Source organism: Dermacentor albipictus, chromosome 3 (assembly GCF_038994185.2).
Source record: "Dermacentor albipictus isolate Rhodes 1998 colony chromosome 3, USDA_Dalb.pri_finalv2, whole genome shotgun sequence".
In the NCBI taxonomy this organism is placed as follows: Eukaryota; Metazoa; Arthropoda; class Arachnida; order Ixodida; family Ixodidae; genus Dermacentor; species Dermacentor albipictus.
Genome location: NC_091823.1, coordinates 180,749,759 through 180,767,467, shown reverse-complemented (window position 1 = coordinate 180,767,467; position 17,709 = coordinate 180,749,759). Strand labels below are relative to the sequence as shown.

At 52.7% G+C, this 17,709-nt stretch overlaps 1 protein-coding gene and 1 pseudogene across 1 annotated transcript in view; both read right to left on the bottom strand.

The window, feature by feature from the left end:
• arr (low-density lipoprotein receptor-related protein 6) overlaps window positions 1-17,709 on the bottom strand; it is a 319,317-nt gene that overhangs the window by 275,376 nt on the left and 26,232 nt on the right. The gene's annotated exons all lie outside the window — the stretch shown is intronic.
• Window positions 4,793-15,842, bottom strand: LOC135916696 (uncharacterized; annotated as a pseudogene).

Here is a 17,709-nt window from a genome sequence, read left to right as displayed (position 1 = left end):
TCAAAAGAACGCAACTTTTCATAAGGAATTACCTGATAGAAAAAAATCTGTTGTCTGCATCAGCAAAATAGATTCAACATTTGTTACTTCACTTACAGAGGCATGTTTAACATGGCTTATACCAAATTCTTGCCTGTCATAAAAGACTGTCTACAAGTGTCATCTACCACTGTAAAATGTAAAAAGTATACCGCACCAAGCATAATCTTCGGCTGACCAATCTATCTTGAGATGCATGTGGAAAAAAGAAAATATATAAAAAGTAAAAAAATAACGCCCATTCAATGCTAAACTTAGGTCTAGATACTCTACATATTGTAATACTCTCAATAATGTTTTGAAATAAGCCAAAAGGCAGTACTATGACAAGATCCATCAAGCCAGTAATAATACAACGGAGCAATGGAAAATACGAGTTAAACCCTTTCTTGCACAGGAACACACAAGACAATACAATTTGTCATGTTGGCCATACTATTGTTTCAATTACCTCAAAAGTGGACCTCTTCGATTTTCGGAGTTCTGGCAGCCCGCTGGCAGCCAGATGGCAGCCAGCTAGTTACTGTCCTGATAGGAAGTCACATGGGCCGAGATCCCAAGACAACCCGAAGCTGCCCGAAGTTTGCAAAATCGAACGCCGGAACAGCTGACCGAATGTAAACATGCTACCAGCATGGCAGCGCTCGGCAAGGCTGGCGCGCGCTCGGCGTAGTCGGCCCATTTATGCGTTGCCACCTTGAAAATATATAATTGCATTCAGGGATACGATCACTTTCACGCGATTTCACGTGACTCGGTGAAGGACACGCACTGGGCCAACCTCACCTTTTGCAGCACAACAGATGACCTCCGGCGCGTCCGATGACAAGGTGCAAAATCGTGCGTAAGTGATAGTATACTCGAAAGCGATAGCTCGAGGATCCCTGTTCGCAGCGATCACGTCGCCCACCAGCGACATTGAGGAGTTGGCATTGCATAATCGCTTCAGAAGACATGAAAAAGCAGGATATTGGGTACGTCTCATACGCATAAAGTGTCGTGCCAACCTGCTTGGGCTTCGATTTCAGAAAGTTTTTTGTGGCTCATGGTGCTTCTTATTTTGACCCTAAGCAGCTGGGGACGTGGCTGGCACATGAAAATGCACGCCGCCTGTGACCAGGGAAAAGTTTCACACGAAAAACAACATTGGTTGCAATCATGAGAGCAATAAGGCAATGTACTTGTGTCTAATGTATGCGTGCCTATTACTCAACCAGTGCATTCTTACATTAACGGCTGGCAGTTCGAACACACATCGGTTTCGAGCTGCCGCCCAAGAATAACCGGAGAGACGGAGCGAACACTGGCTAGCTGCAGAGCCTTTGCTAAATGCAGAAAAAGGAGATGCATACATACGCGAGATATGTGAAAAGGAACGCCACCAGAGAAAGACGAACCCAAAATGTACCGCAATGTGCGAATGAGCGTCTACAACTTGCGTGGAACACGACGCAGATAACATGCACACATGAGAGTGCAGCGTGGCGCGCTGATCACCGCCGCAAAGAAGCCTTCAGGGGACACACACACATGCACAAAAGCTTCAAACAGTTCACCAGTGCTCGCATCACACCACATCGCAATGCGAAAGGGAGCGTTACACCTAAAAAGATAACGCTAGAAGTAAAGAAATCTGAAGATGACCGTACACAGATGGCTGGGCGAGGTAAATTTAAGTCAAGTGCCTGCGTTGCGATCCGTGAAGTCCCCGCAAAGACGGCGGCAAGCGCCTATCGCCTCTTTTAGTCACCTGCTAGCCAGAGAACTTCCACAGAGCAGCCAGACCAAAATCGTCCTGGCAGGTTCTGGCAGCCCGCGGGTAGCCAAAACCGTCCAGCCCGAGCAAAACAAACGCCCGGCGGAAGCGCGTGGCGCGGTGGGCGGAGCAACCTGAGAAAAACGAAGGCGCTCTGGCAGCCCACGGGTAGCCAGAAGCGGAAAATCGAAGCCCAGTACTCGCGCTGCTTTAGTGTACCTTTGGCACCTCCTACTTCTTGGTGGCGATGTTGAATCAAAATCCGGTCCCATGACCAAGGCACAGGAGGACAAGTTAGACAATTTGACTCTTGTGGTCCAACGCTTGGAAACCAGCAACACTACAGTCTTGGAATCATTAAATAAGGTCCATGACATTCATATTAGCCTAAACACGACTTGGATTCGCTAACGAAGCGTGTTGTTGAATTAGAATTGAAAACTGAATTGGCAACATGTGCACAGTCTCAGTTAACACCTTATCTAGAAAAATGCAAGACAGAATCGACGATCTGGAAAATTGGTCTAGACGGTCAAATGTTTTTTTTGGGGGGGGGGGGGGGGGGGGGCATTCCCAATACAGGTGAAGAAACTTGGGCGGCTTCGGAGCAGCTCGTGCGCGACTTTTGTTCTAATAAACTTGAAGTCGTGGTAACCTCGATCGTGAGAGCGCATCGTTTGGGCCGCTTTTCGACGAGTAAAATGAGGCCAGTCATTGCTAACTTTTACAATAAAGAAGTTGAATCTGTGATAGGAAACGTCTCCAGGCTCAGAAACACAGGCTTCAGCATTGCTTGTGATTATTCCGAGGCTGTCCAAGTGAAGCGCCGTCACCTGTGGCGGTACCCAAAATATGTAAGGAAGGACGGAGACCACATTTGCCTCGTCTCTAATAAGCTTCACATTAATAATGATGCCTATGTGTGGGACAGTGAGGCTGGACACGTAATTTGTGTATCTCAGCGATCTACAGCCGAATGACATGCTCCTGTTTTCATCTGAGATCAGACCCCAGTTTCCCATCCTTCTCAAATCTCAATGTACAATACTGATAAAACAATTTTTTTCCTTTACACTAACATCAGAAGGGTCAAACCAAAAAGTCTCTTCGATTTGGCAGCACCGGCTGCACCAGTTCAGAGGGTGCAGCACCGTCGTCCTCGTTTTTCCGGTGCTGCGCGCGCCCTCTGCACTTTTTCCCTCGTTTTGTCAAGGTGCAGGCCTAGTTCTGCACAGGTTCTCGGCCGCCGTGCACCAGCCCGAGGAGAGGTGCCGAGAAAGTGCAGGCATGGCGTGCTACATCCCACCCAACCGTGAGCAGACGACGCTGAAGCTCGTTCTCCAGGGTGTTGAGAAGGAAGTTAATCTGCTTCGCAACCAGGATGGTTCAGCCATGGAGACCTCGGATGGTTATGTATACCAGGCATCAGGTAAGTGAAGCTAGCTACATGGTGGCGAGAAACACGTGGTTAGCTGTCAGATGGAGTCTTATTAGCGGTAGACTGCGATTGTCGCTTGTTTCAGGTACTTGTAATTCTGGGATGTCGTGATGTGCTGCTTAGACATTTCAAATGTTGGTCTTTGCCTTTGCAGACGGGCAGTGTGTCACTCTGCGGTTCACGGCCAACAATGAGGACTTGCCCACTCCAGCGCAGCCTACGACGCCCGCTTCCGCCGCCTACAGTGACGATAGGCACCCACTAGCCACTCCTGAAGCATCCGCTGAAGACGGAGAACTGTGGAGTAGTCGCAAAACAAAGTTCTTCATCTCCAAATACTCGGAGATGAAAGACTTAGTTGGAAGAAGTAGAGCCTTAAGGTACGATATCATTCATGTTCAAAATAACAGCTTGTGCAAGAGAGAAATGTACTTATGTAGTGTACAGTAGCACTGGCCATAATTTCTCGAATTTCTAGTGTCAATGTTGCAGGAGCGTTTTCCATTACCCCGCGGTATATGTTCCCTACAGCTTAGTATACTTTCAGCCCACTCTGAGTGCTTGCAATATGCGGCAGCTGAAATGCAAATATTCTGATTATAGAATACCTGGTAGCAGCAAACTTCACGTATAAAAATGCTAAAATACTGTGCAGCCTTGCATGCAAGACATGACCAGTGCCACTGCAAAAAAGTTTAAGTATGTGTTTTGCTTTAAACTATGCTTTCTCTTTGTGTTTAGAATGAGAAAGCTTTTGTGGCTAAAACTTGCAGAACTTTTGAACGAGGAGTTCAGCTGCAACCTCACGGCCACTCAAGTACAAAATAAATGGAAATCATTGGACCGTTCCTACAAAAAATAAAAAAAGAGAACGGTTCGTCTGGGCACCACCGTGTGAGCTGTGAACACGAGCAGTAAGTTGCAATTGTTTCTTGGCCTGTTCAGTGTTTTAATAATTTGTCCATCACACAGAGAACTGGCTGACATACTCGAAAAACAGCACAGTGTGAACCCCACATTGCTGTTGGAGCCCGGAGCAACAATCGTGTCAAGTGAAAACTCAGGGTGAGAGATTTACATATAGTTAATGCAGAGCGGTGGAAGTGATGTGGCATCTACTTGTGTACATTTTAAACAGGGGAAGCACGACAGATGAACAGCCTGAGGACCTACCAGCACCAACAGAGGACCTACCAGCGCCAACAGAGGGTGACAGAGCCCCAAATAGGAAGAGGAACAGCTGTTCTAAGCTTGCTCCCCTCCTAGAAGCTATAGAAAAAATTGGTGAGGCGAAATAAAAGCAAGAGGAGGCGAGAGCAGAGCAATTTGAAGCTCGCAAGAAATGGGAAGAGGCCAAGGCCAAGCGGCATGAAGAACGGATGGCTCAGTTTGACCGCCTAGCAGATTTATTTGGTAAGCAGCAGAGTACGTCTAGTCAACAATAAAGTGTTACAACAGCACATGTTCCACTTTCACTGCAAAGACATTGCTCATATATGGGGCACTGTATTAATAAAAACACTACTATCACGATCTATTGCAGAGCTTAAGATATCAGGCTAGCACTGCTCTTTGGCAATAAACTCTCGGAGAGAACGGCTGTAGTCAGGCAGGCTGCAGTCGAAGTCCCCTTCAGAGTCGTCATTGCCCACATCATCTTCCTGTGGCAATGATGTCATCTCCAGGAGGAAGTCTCTCTCGTCGTTGCATAGGTTGTGTAACACACATGCGGCCATGACAATATAGCAGCTTTGTGCAACACTTTTGGCGTCCACATTGTACAATCTCCTGAAGCGCTGCTTAAGCATCCCAAAAGTGTTCTCAATTGACACTCTTTGTTGACTGTCGTCTATTGAAGTTTCTTTTCCATGATGGAAAAGAGCCCTCATTGTCCCTGAAAGGTGTCATTAACCAAGGCATCAAGGGGTACGCACTGTCCCCAAGAATGTAGTTCTCGCCACATTCCGAGGCTGCACGTTCGAAAAACGGGCTTTCCCTTAATACGCGGGCGTCGTGCACCGATCCCGGAAAGCCGATGCAAACATTCAGGAACTTGTTCCTGTCGTCACATATTCCTTGGATGATGGACGGCCACTTCTTTCGATTAAAATAAGACTGTGCCGATTCGCTGGGGGTTAGGATCTGGATATGCGACCCGTCTATGCAGCCGATGGCGTTCTTCGGGCCCTTACCACCGCTCTTGGCGAGGAAACCGGCTTTGATGCGGTTCACTTCCACGCTACTGGGCCAGCATATTACTTCACCGCTAATAGCGTGCAGGTAATGAATGACCCGTGTCACGCAAGCGTGCACGGATGATTCAGTAACATCGAACTTGTCGGCTATGGCGTACATCGACATTTGTGACCCGATGTACACCAATGCTATGAGGCTTGTTTTTTCTGCAGATATTTGTGGACGGCCTTGAACTGCGCTCGGATAGAAAGCCGAAACCCTGAATCTGCCACTGACCTAGTCGAACGTTTCCCTGGATAGCCTGAACAGCCTTTTGAACTCGTACTCTTGGTACCTGTTCACAACCTCCTCGTAGCCAGGCACACGAATGGCATCTTCACGCACCAACGCGCAGGCGATCGCAACGCAGACGTCGTCGAACTCCTCGTCGCTGTCACTGCCATCGCTGTCGTTGAAATCGTCGTCGCTGTCAGGGTTGTGGGGATCGCACGCGCGTCCCGATATCTCCGGAGCGGCCACGCGGTTATCACGCGATAATCACGTGCTCGCCCGCGGAGGGTAGCTGGGGAGAGGGCACCTTCGCCGTTCCCGCTGCTCTTCGCGCCTGGCCGCGACGCTGCAGCCAAGGCACCCCGTTCCCTCCTTTCCCTTTCTTGGAACCGGGGAGACCCCCTCTCCGCCGCTCGGGAGAAGCGCTATTCCCCCGACGCATCTTTGTCTCACAGTGGAAGAGCTTGCGAAAGGCCGCATCTCAAATCCGCCGCTGAGACCGCCGCACGCCGTCCCCCCTGTTGCGCCCGGCCTTTGTGTGCGACTCACCGCCCCAGGGCCCGAGCGCGGATCCACTTTTGGGTGAGCTGAACTCTTATCAGCCTCTTTTGTGGTTCCCACATTGTGCGGTTTGTTTCGCCCCAGACGTGCGGAATGTTCCGCCGCTGAGGTTTTGTGTTGTGTTGTGTTTGTGTGTGTTGTGGCTGTTGCTGTCTGTTGGAATCATTGTACACTAAGGTGAATAAACACCTTAGGTCGAGACTCACCCTGTCCCCACTGGCCTGAACCTGCCGTGGTCGCAACTCACTGCGAACCGCGGGTTAGGGGTCACAGCTCTGACTGCTAGGGCTGCTGCGAAAGTGCTAGGGAGCGACTGACGCTCCGTCGGCGCTGTGCGATCCAGAGAAGGGTCAGGTGCACACGCGCGAGCCTGAGTAATACCCCTATATTTGGCGCCCAACGTGGGGCCAGAGGTGTGACAGGTTGAGTCTGTTTGTGTGAGTGACTGCCACTGCACGAACGAACCATGGCAGCATACGGGGCTGATTTACAGCCGTTGTATACGCTGTCGCAGGTTGCTACCAACAGACAACAATTCGAAGCGGCGGTAACTGCTACTGCTCAGTCATGCCCTGCGGCGAACACTAGCCCTGGGAATTTGATAAGCTTCGAAGAGGGTAGCGCGACACATGAGGCGCTCTCTCCGTCAGGATGTACCCTTGAAAGCGTGAGGCACATTACGCCGAACCCTTCACCAGTGTTTGCGGAGAGCATGGAGCCACTGCGGCATACTTGCTCGACGCGTTCTGCTCCTGTGCCAGGCATTACTGGCCAGAGCGAGCCTCAACAGGCGCTGTTGCAGGATGCGATGCGCTTGATTGAGAGGTTGACAGGTGCCGTGCAGAACACTCTGCTGACATCTGCCGCCGCTGCTAGACCGAGAGTGAGGGTGGACTTACCCACCTACAGCGGGTATCATGATTCAGTTAGCGTCAACGAATACCTCGATCGCGTGCTGACTTACCAGCGCGCAACAGGGCTGTCCGATGACGAGATGTTGGAACGCGTCGTACCAGTGTCGTTAACTGATCACGCGGCCCGCTGGTTCCGGCTTACTGGCTACCGGTCTAGCACGCTGGCTGAGTTCCGAGCGGGATTACGCGAGGAATTCCTGCCCGCAGATTACGAGCTTCGTCTGCGGCGCGAGTTGGAGCTACGTACTCAGCATCCGGACGAATCCTTGCTCGAGTACGTCAGGGCGATGGACGAACTTTATCGTACCGCTGACCCTACTGCTCCGAACTGCGATAAGGTGGAGAGAGTCACGCGACAAGCTCATCCCACCTTCGCAGCGTACCTAAGAGGCAGCAAGTTCAGGGATTTGGATGAGCTGGCCTCGGAGGCAAAGCGCATACAGGCGGACATACTCGCCTTGCGCTCGTACCGACCTCCACCCCCAGCGCCGAGGGCACTTGAGCCGCGATGCGCGTGGAACGGGGACACTTTTCGCACTCGTTCCGGTGGAGATGGTGTGGTTGCTTTCAGTGACGGACAAATGAGAAACGGTTGGGGCTTATCTGACCGGGCTCTCGACCCGTACACTTATGCCATGCGTGCAGCATGCGCTGCCGATGGTCGAGGTATGCAGAATCGTGGTCAATATGCCGGCTCGATGATGCGAGAGCAGAGCGTGCCTGCAAGGGAGCAGTCGATAGAGAGGAACAATGGTCAAACGGCGCGAGGCACTGGACGCCAAGCCCGTCAAAGGCCGGCTCTCCTCTGTTATCGGTGCAACCAGCCGGGGCACTTCGCCCGGGATTGCAGACAGCCTGCGAACCGAGAGCACGCGCTTTCGGGAAACGAGCGGAGCCGCCGGTGAGCAATGCTGCATGGCCGGCGGCGGTTACAGCGGTGCGAAGTGAGACACACGAACTCCTTGCCCCGCTGGCTTGTCGTTTTGGATTGCCCAGCGACACGCCAGTCCCGCTCATAGAGGTTACAGTCGCCCGGCGCAGGTTTTTTGCGCTGTTAGACACAGGAGCAAGCGTTTCACTATTTGGCGACGAGGTGTGTGAACATCTCCGTCGGAACGCTATCCGACTGAGAGAGAGTAATGTGACCTTCCGACTGGCCAGCGGCACGGCACACGCGAGCTGTGCTGCTAGACTTGTGGTGCGGTGGCAGAAGCGGGTGAGGCGACAGCGCCTAGCTCACCTTCCCGGCCTGTCGGTTCCTATAATTCTTGGTAGAGATTTCCTCGCCAAGACGGCCATTGTTATTGACGTCTGCAACGGAGGATATAGGGAGCGAGCATGTGGCACCCTGAAACCTTTCGTTTCATTTCAAAAAGCGTCAGAGACAACTTCGTTCGATGATGCTTCGCGCGCAGACCGACCAAACGATTGCCCGAAAAGGTCCCTCAGAACGGTTGCGGCCGGGTCGAAATGCCGTCCGGCCAACCGCGCTGAGAAAAGAGGCGCGGAGGGGAACTGCTCCCCTCCCGCACAGCCCGTAACCCCCGCTGCGGTGGCAGACTGTGCCGCAGTGAGGGGCGAACGATACCACCCGCTGCTGGACGACTCAAGCAGTTTGTCGGGGGAAGAAAAGGCTCGCCTCTCAGCGCTTCTGACTGAATATGATGCCGTATTCACAGAGCGGCCTGGTTGCACTACGCTATACAGGCACAAAATTGAGACAGGCGACGCCTCTCCGTGGAAGTGTAATCCTCGGCCGGTGAGTTTGGCTAAGAGGAAAGCACTAGACAGCGCTCTGGACGAACTGCTCGATACAGGCGTTGTTGAAAGATCGGACAGCCCATGGGGTTTTCCTGTGGTGTTGGTTCCTAAAAAGGATGGGACGCCCCGCCTTTGTGTTGACTATCGCCGCCTGAACGAGGTGACACGCAAGGACGCATATCCGCTTCTTAGAATTCCCTCGATCGTATCCAACGTTGGCGGAGCGAAGTACTTCACTACGCTCGATGCAAGCAGAGGATACTTTCAGGTGGAGGTAGATCCCTGTGACCGAGAGAAGACTGCCTTCACTTGTCACAGGGGACTTTTCCAGTTTACCCGTATGCCATTCGGACTTGTCGGTGCGCCTGCGACTTACCAGCGCCTGATGGACCGTGTCTTGGGTGACGCAAGGTGGCACCACGCTCTTGCTTACCTGGACGATGTTGTGGTATACTCGCGTACCTTTGATGGGCACTTACGCCATATCAGGGACGTGTTGGAGCGTCTGAGGTCTGCGGGGATAACGCTAAACCCGACCAAGACCCAGATCGCAGCAACCCGAGTAACGCTACTGGGGTTTAAACTGGATAACGGACGCCTTCTACCGTGTGATGACAAGGTTCAGGCATTATTGAACTACCCGTCACCGGAAGACATAGGCGGACTGAGACGCTTTTTGGGGCTGGCGAATTTCTATCGACAGTTCATCCCAAACTGCGCTGCACTGCAAGCCCCCTTGACAATGCTGTTGAGGAAAGGTGAGCAGTGGAGGTGGGGTCCCGAGCAAGAGGAGGCACTGCGCAACCTCGTAAACGCGCTCGTGGAAACCACCGAGTTAAGGCTACCTGATTTGAACAAAGAATTTGTCATTCATACGGACGCCAGCGACCTTGGCCTAGGAGCGGTTTTGCTCCAACAGCACGAAGGTAGTTTGCGCCCAGTAGCTTTTGCCAGCCGCTCTTTGACTCCCGCAGAGAAAAATTACTCCGTGACAGAAAAGGAATGTCTGGCGATCATTTTCGCTCTCAAAAAGTTTGACTACTATATTGATGGAGTCCCATTCATAATTGAGACCGATCATATGGCATTAACTTGGCTTAGGCGCTTAGGAGAGCCGAGCGGCCGGCTCGCGCGATGGGCACTTCTCCTGCAGCGATACGATTTTACCGTTCGCTACAGGAGAGGAAAGAACAACGTTGTGGCGGACGCACTTTCGCGCGCGCCCGTTGACTGTGAGAAGAGTGATATTACTACTCAACTCACCTCGCCCAAAACTGAGCTTGAGAGCGGACTAACCGCTGCGACGATTGAGGTTGTCAGGAGGGGTAATATTAATACCCATCGTGACCCCTCAGTGACTCAGCCTAAGAGCAGAGTAACTGCTACAATGCTCGACGGCGCTGGTCCCGAAGGAAGGGCGGAAGAACCCCCTTCTCAGGACGAAAGCGTGAACCACTTGGACTGCGTCAGTTCAGTGGGGAGCGTGTTCAGCAGAAAGGAGCTGTTAGAGGCACAGCGGGAGGATCCGTTTTGTAAGAAAGTGTTTGAGGGGCTCCGGGAGCCCGGCGGCGCGGCCGCGGCGCACATGGACGCAGCTGGTATTGCTGCGGGTGCGCGGCGCTCCGAAACAGCTGGTAATGCTGTGAGCGCGTTGGATTCCTACCTGCTAGACTCTGACGGCGTCCTGCTGAGATATATTCCCGCGGAGAAGGATACACACGAGTCCTTCAAAGCGGTGATTCCACGCACGCTGAGAGGAGCACTTTTACGCTACTTTCACGATACGTGCCTGGCCGGGCATGCAAGTGGCCCTAAGACTTATCTGAAGTTGTGCCGCTTTGCTACCTGGCCTGGAATGAAGCGGGAGGTGATGCGCTACGCCCGCCCGTGTAACGTGTGCCAACGCGTGAAGCCGCGTGGTGGACGCCCACCCGGGCTCATGCAGCCGATCAATAGCCGAACACCGTGGCAAATTGCGGCATGTGACGTCATGGGGCCTTACCCCAGGACACCGAGCGGGAACCGATTCCTTCTCGTAGTCACAGACCATTTCAGCAAGTGGGTGGAACTGTTCCCCCTACGGAAGCTGACGGCACGCGTAATCATGGGAAAGCTGATCGAGGTGTTTACACGATTCGGCTATCCTGAGCAGCTGATAACGGACAATGCGTCCTACTTCACTGCCAAACTCTTCGTGGACTCTTGTGCAGCTCTCGGCATTAAGCACAGGAGAACAACCACGTACCATGCCCAGGTGAATCCCACTGAGCGTGTGAACCGCAACATCAAGCACATGCTAGTTGCATTTGCGGGGACGCACAATGAGTGGGACGCTTGTCTTCCTGAAATTGGATTTGCTATCAGGTCGACAGTGAATCGATCGACTGGGTATACCCCCGCCACCCTCAACCTTGGGAGGGAGCTGTTGAATCCGGTAGAACTTACTCTACAGGAACGAAGCAGCACGGAACTGGTTGTTTCGTCGGCACGCGCCGATTATGCGACTGGGCTGCGCGCGCAGGTAACGGAGGCTTTACGAAAAGCGCGACGGAACCCGAGCACTGCACGTGCCAAGCAGAAAGCGCAGTACGACCGCTCTCATCGGGAAGTTCAGTACAAAGTGGGCGACCTGGTGTTGAGACGGAATCACGTCCTGAGCGACGCCAGTAAGAAATTCTCAGCTTCTCTGGCGCCGAAATGGACAGGACCGTACCGGGTGCGAGAGACTGTCTCTTCGCTCGTGTACAGGCTGGCGGACTTGAAGCTAAGACCGATCAGCCGACCGGTGCATGTCTGCGATCTCAAACCCTACTATGACAGAGGGAACGAGTGGCCCGAGGAGAATGCTCTCCCGCGCCCGCAGGCAGCGGCATCGGGTGGCACGGCTCGACGTTCGAGCCCGGTGCGGCATTATAACTTGCGATCTCGGCAGAACTAACTCTGTCCGGTTCGCGGAGGCTATTTTATTGTGCGTGATATCGGACGGAATGCTCCTCCGATGTCTAGCATGCAGGCTTCCAGAGCGAGCACGCGCTTTCTCTTTGGAAGAAGCGAGAGGGGCTAACAGAATTGTCGCAGCGGCAGACCACCCGTCGGGAGCCGTGAAACAACCACCAAGCAAAAAGGAAAGACCATCTCCACTCCCGGTGGGGATGAGCAGGCCGCAAGCAGTCAGCAGCGCAGTGCAGGCAACAGGCGGCGAGAAAACATCCTCCGGCGGCTAACAGCGAGGTGAGAGGGGCAGCAGGCGACTTCCGGTCCGGAATGGTCGCCGCGGCGCGGAATTCGCCGAACCGCACCGCACAGCTCCACGACCGAGTTTCGAGCCCCGCAACCAAGCATCCAGCCTCAAGGCCGAGCGTAGACTTCTCCCGCAAGGACAGAGTGGACCCCTGCTGCGCAGCGAGGTGCAGGCCATCGTCGGGGTGGGTCGGCGCACCTTTGCCGATCTTGCGTGCCGACACCCGCGAGGGTGCGCATGGCTGAGAGCTGTGTCGGAACGAACCGGAAGAAGCGCGTTCGATCATACCAGAGGGCAACGACCTCCGAGAACATCAAAAGAGCTGTCCTGCGCCATCTCGAGGCTGGCTGGTAATCGAGGCAGCCAAGAAAAATCCAAGGACCCTTTCGCCACCACGGACCCGGCACGTACGACTGGGCAGGGGACGCCGCCGAGACGCAAGGTGACCTGGACCCAGCGCCCTTCTTGCCTCCCACTGCATCCCGCTGCTGTCAAGCTGCTCCGTACCATCATTCAACGTTCCGGCCTGGCTCACGGCTACCTACACGGCGACAACGACGGTCTGCAGCTAGAGCTGCTCCCTCACCAACACGGCCTCAAACCGTGTTGCTGTCGGAGTAGCATGTCCCTCTCGCAGGAAAGCCTCAGGTGACGGCGGCCTCTTAGCGGCTAAAAGGGTTATTTTAAGGAGGGGGGGATGTGGGGATCGCACGCGCGTCCCGATATTTCCGGAGCGGCCACGCGGTTATCACGATAATCACGTGCTCGCCCGCGGAGGGTAGCTGGGGAGAGGGCACCTTCGCCGTTCCCGCTGCTCTTCGCGCCTGGCCGCGACGCTGCAGCCAAGGCACCCCGTTCCCTCCTTTCCCTTTCTTGGAACCGGGGAGACCCCCTCTCCGCCGCTCGGGAGAAGCGCTATTCCCCCGACGCATCTTTGTCTCACAGTGGAAGAGCTTGCGAAAGGCCGCATCTCAAATCCGCCGCTGAGACCGCCGCACGCCGTCCCCCCTGTTGCGCCCGGCCTTTGTGTGCGACTCACCGCCCCAGGGCCCGAGCGCGGATCCACTTTTGGGTGAGCTGAACTCTTATCAGCCTCTTTTGTGGTTCCCACTTTGTGCGGTTTGTTTCGCCCCAGACGTGCGGAATGCTCCGCCGCTGAGGTTTTGTGTTGTGTTGTGTTTGTGTGTGTTGTGGCTGTTGCTGTCTGTTGGAATCATTGTACACTAAGGTGAATAAACACCTTAGGTCGAGACTCACCCTGTCCCCACTGGCCTGAACCCGCCGTGGTCGCAACTCACTGCGAACCGCGGGTTAGGGGTCACAGCTCTGACTGCTAGGGCTGCTGCGAAAGTGCTAGGGAGCGACTGCCGCTCCGTCGGCGCTGTGCGATCCAGAGAAGGGTCAGGTGCGCACGCGCGAGCCTGAGTAATACCCCTATAGGGTCTAGCAGTTCCATGGCAGCTTCGAAGAGTGCAAGTGCCATCACGGTCGTTTTTTGACTAACAACACTTGCAACACACACCGCGCACGTTGCAAACGTAGACACAGAACTATAAGCAGGCCTGCACTTGCGTCTTCGTTTTGGCTTTGGCCATCTGTGGCTGCACCTGAACCGGCGCTGCACGCTCGCAGCACCACTTGGCACCGGTGCGGCACTTTTCAGAACTAGTGCAGCCGGTGCAAGCCAAATCGAAGAGACCTAAAGGGTGTCGAAATATCTTCACTAATCGACTCATGCTCCGCATCATTAATAGCACTAAGTGAAACAGGGCTCACTGATGCTATACCAGATAACACAATTTTTGTCAGCGAAACATGTTTCAATATTTTTTGATCTGATAGATCAAATCGTAGAAGAGGTGGCGTGCTCTTGGCAATATAAGATGATTTGCTGACTGTGCCGGTAATGATTAGTTCATTTCTTGAATGTGTATAGGTTTCTTTAAAGTGCTGTTCTATTGATATAACTATTGGTGCTATCTACCGCCCTTTAACATGAATGATTGCTTTTCTGTCGGATTTCATAGAGTACCGCGTGAAATATGTAAACGTTCCCCAAACTCTACTCTACTCATATTCAGTGATTTAAATTTCCCTAGTATGGAGTAGTTCACACAATCCGTCACAGCTAGTGAATGCGAAGCTCCATATGTATCTTCAATCACGCCTTCATTTTCTCACCATCGCAACTTATTACTGATCCCACACGTCGCACATCGAGCACCGCCAACATTATAGACTTAATATTAACAAAATAATCCTGACATTTGTTCAGACATAATTCACTTGGAGCGCATTTTCGATCATGACGTAATAAAAGGACACATTTCAGGTTCCTTTAACGAAAAGAAAACTACTATTAAACAAATTCGATGTTACAACAGGGCTAACTGATAAAATTAACTCTGAATTGGATTGTTTCTTTGCTGAGTTCTTGAATCAGTATTCCTAACGATCCGTTGAGCAAATCATCAACCTTTACAGGAAGACATGAAGCTCCTTTCTGGGCTGCCAAGTTGATGAGATGGTATGGGCAACTAACCCCTATCAAACCTTGTTTAGCCTCTCAATACAGAAGAAACACTTTCTCTTGCCGATCATGACATTGGCCTTGTCTGAACACATAGCCAACAGATTTCCAACAGGCAAATTCCGTGAGTTCATCTCGTCCAGAACCAGATTTGCAATTTTGTGACCCGTCGCTTCTTCTTGGATTGTCCCGAGGCAAGGAAAGCGGCTTTCGATTTTACTCGTTTCTTTAACGAAATATGTTGCAACCATAAGGCAAAGCTGCGTATCCCTATTGTTACTGCCATCCACAGCAATCGAAAATACTTGCTGTTTTAGGTCATCCAGCAAAGGAGTCTTCGCGTTGGCAGTCATTTCCTGAACAATTGACGTGGTCTTTGTTTGTCCACAGGGGTAGCGTTTCACTTCTTCGCACTCGGGGAGCATCTTAACATCTTCCGGAAAAGCGGTCCGGCATGATTGCTGACACTCGGCAGGATGGTGTGTTCAACTAAATACGCCGTGAAGAGGTATCCCGCACGAATCCCACCGAGGTCGTTGTCACTGTGCGCAACACTTGCTAGGCTTTGCTGGCTGTCCGCGGCTTGCAAGTACCTTATTTATACAATTGTAAGACAACCACTTTTTCTAAATTTGAAAATCTGAAGTGGGGGGGGGGGGGGGGGCAACTTACAATCGAAACCAAAACATGGCAACGCCAAAAAAGCGAGACCAACGGGAGCTACAACGTAGTTACAATTTTACGTTTGCTCGATGGCATTACCCGTAGCTTTTCGCTATTCCGCGTGTTTGTTTGCTTTTCGGAAGGGTTTTTTAACATTTTTTAGAGTTTTACAGTGCACACAACACTCATAAGGGGGTGTCGATAGTTGATGGAAGCACCGCTGTTCCATTCACGGAGGCATCCTCAGAACGGCGGCGCTTCCAGGGAGTTCATGGAAGAGCAGACACTGCTCGCGGGTTTCTCTTTCCCTATTACGCTTAGCTTTTTCTATAGTTTGACAAAAGGCATTGCTTTGGCTGCCCTCACATGTCGGGGTAGCCGGCAACGAGGAGGCAGATACCAACGCCAAAGCTGCCCATCATGATGTAGTCCTGGTTACCAGAGCGGTAGCGACTTCGGACTATACGAGACATCGGTTACGGTGCCTGCTCAGCCCCATTCACCCAAACACCCGAGTGGCTAGTGGCAGGGCCCCCAAGCCACTTCCAGAGAACGGCCTCTCCAGAAGAGACCGTTCCACATTCCTGCGCTTGCGGACTGGCTGCACCTGGACTGCGCCACGTCACCTGCCTGCAAGAGATGCAGGGAACCCGAGACTCTGGAGCACCTTCTCTGTGCCTGCAGTAAGATTCGTCGGACGATCTCATTGCTGCCACCGTTTGTTAGAGTTGTCGGACAATCTACGAGCTGTAGGCCAATCTCACCGCTGCCATTCAGGTGTAAGATTTGGCAGTCGTAGCTGTAGGAAGGAGCTTGACTCTTCGTCGAACTTAGGAGAGCAGGATTTATTTACGTGTTATTTACAGTTGAACATGAGGTACATCGACAGTCTAGTGCGACTCCCAAATGGAGCCCGCAAGACGAGCATACAGCAAACAGCTTACGAGCACGCAGCTCACGAGTACATTTCGAGCACGACAACGAGCACGCAGCTCACGAGTACATTTCTAGCACGACAACGAGCACCCCCTAGCAGCCGACAATCACAGCTTATAAGCGCTCCGTTCGACGTCATAGTTCGACGTTATTGTAGATGACTGCCCTTTTGGAGGAGGCGGGCTCTCGACTTGGAGGAGGATGAGGACTCACACACACACATAGGTGCAATGGTCCGGAGCAGACGTCAGAGGGGCTTCGTAGAACTCTGAGCCGTCCCGGGTAGCACTTTGTCTTGCGTCTTGGTCGCCACGTGGGAAGGAGCCCCCGTCGGCATTCACGCGGCAACTCCCCCACTCATAGCAGAACAGGGCGGCGTTGTCGTGTTGTGCACAAAGCCTGCTTCGGAGGCGTCCCGGGTGGCGTGCCCGGGTAGCACATTGTCTGTCTGGTGTCTCGAAAAGCGCATGGGGAGGTTCCGCCAATTACCTCCCTTCGAGAACTCTCCTGACCCCTCGCCACGTGGCTGCCGGTTATCCGCAGTTCTCTGAAGTGCGCCACCGTCCCGGTTGGATCAGAACACGTGCAGCGAGCTGAAATAGCTGCAGGCCGATCCTAACACTGCCCATCCTTGGTGCAGGAACGCTCCACAGTGATCGACACCTACAGATGCCATGGCCTTGCAGCGGCCACAGAGACTGACCTGCTGTTCCCGGTGTGTCCCTAGCTCCCTGCGCTGCGAAGCCTGCTAGAGTTTATAAGTTCCATAGAAATAGACACCCTATAAGCACCCGCTACAACGCTGGAAACTTTACTGAGGACTGACACCTGTCGGGCATAGTGGAGTCTATTAGGCCAGATCCTCCCTCTTTCTCTATTATCTTTCTCTTCCCATTCCCTCTCCCCTGACGACGCTTCGCCTTGCTCCCTCATGGGTTGCAGAATCAAGCGTCTTTCCTTTCTTTAGATCACTATCATCATTCCACTTGACTGCCGGCTACGTGCTACTTCTATGCTTAAAATAATTATGCAGCGTGTGCCTAGAAACTCGGCAGTAAGCAACCCTGGGCGTCGCAGCAGTCTCATTGCTGAAATCACAATCACGTGAAATGGGCCCTCTAAAAATCGCGTGCGACTGCACCGATTTTCGTCGTTCCAGTCGCGGCATGTGAAACAGCCTTCAGTCGTCACGAGTGCTCCAGGCCCACTAATCATTCGGCACTCGTTCACAGCAGCGTTCAAGAGGGCTGCCATCTTTTACGCCGAAGAAACAAATCACTGCGCAGCAGGTCGCAGTTTCAATGTTTCTGAACGGTTGGTGCGAGAGGGGCAACTGCAGCGAAGCAAAATTTTCACCTGTGACAGCAAGTAAGGAATTTCCCACATGCCATCTGGACGCTTTCC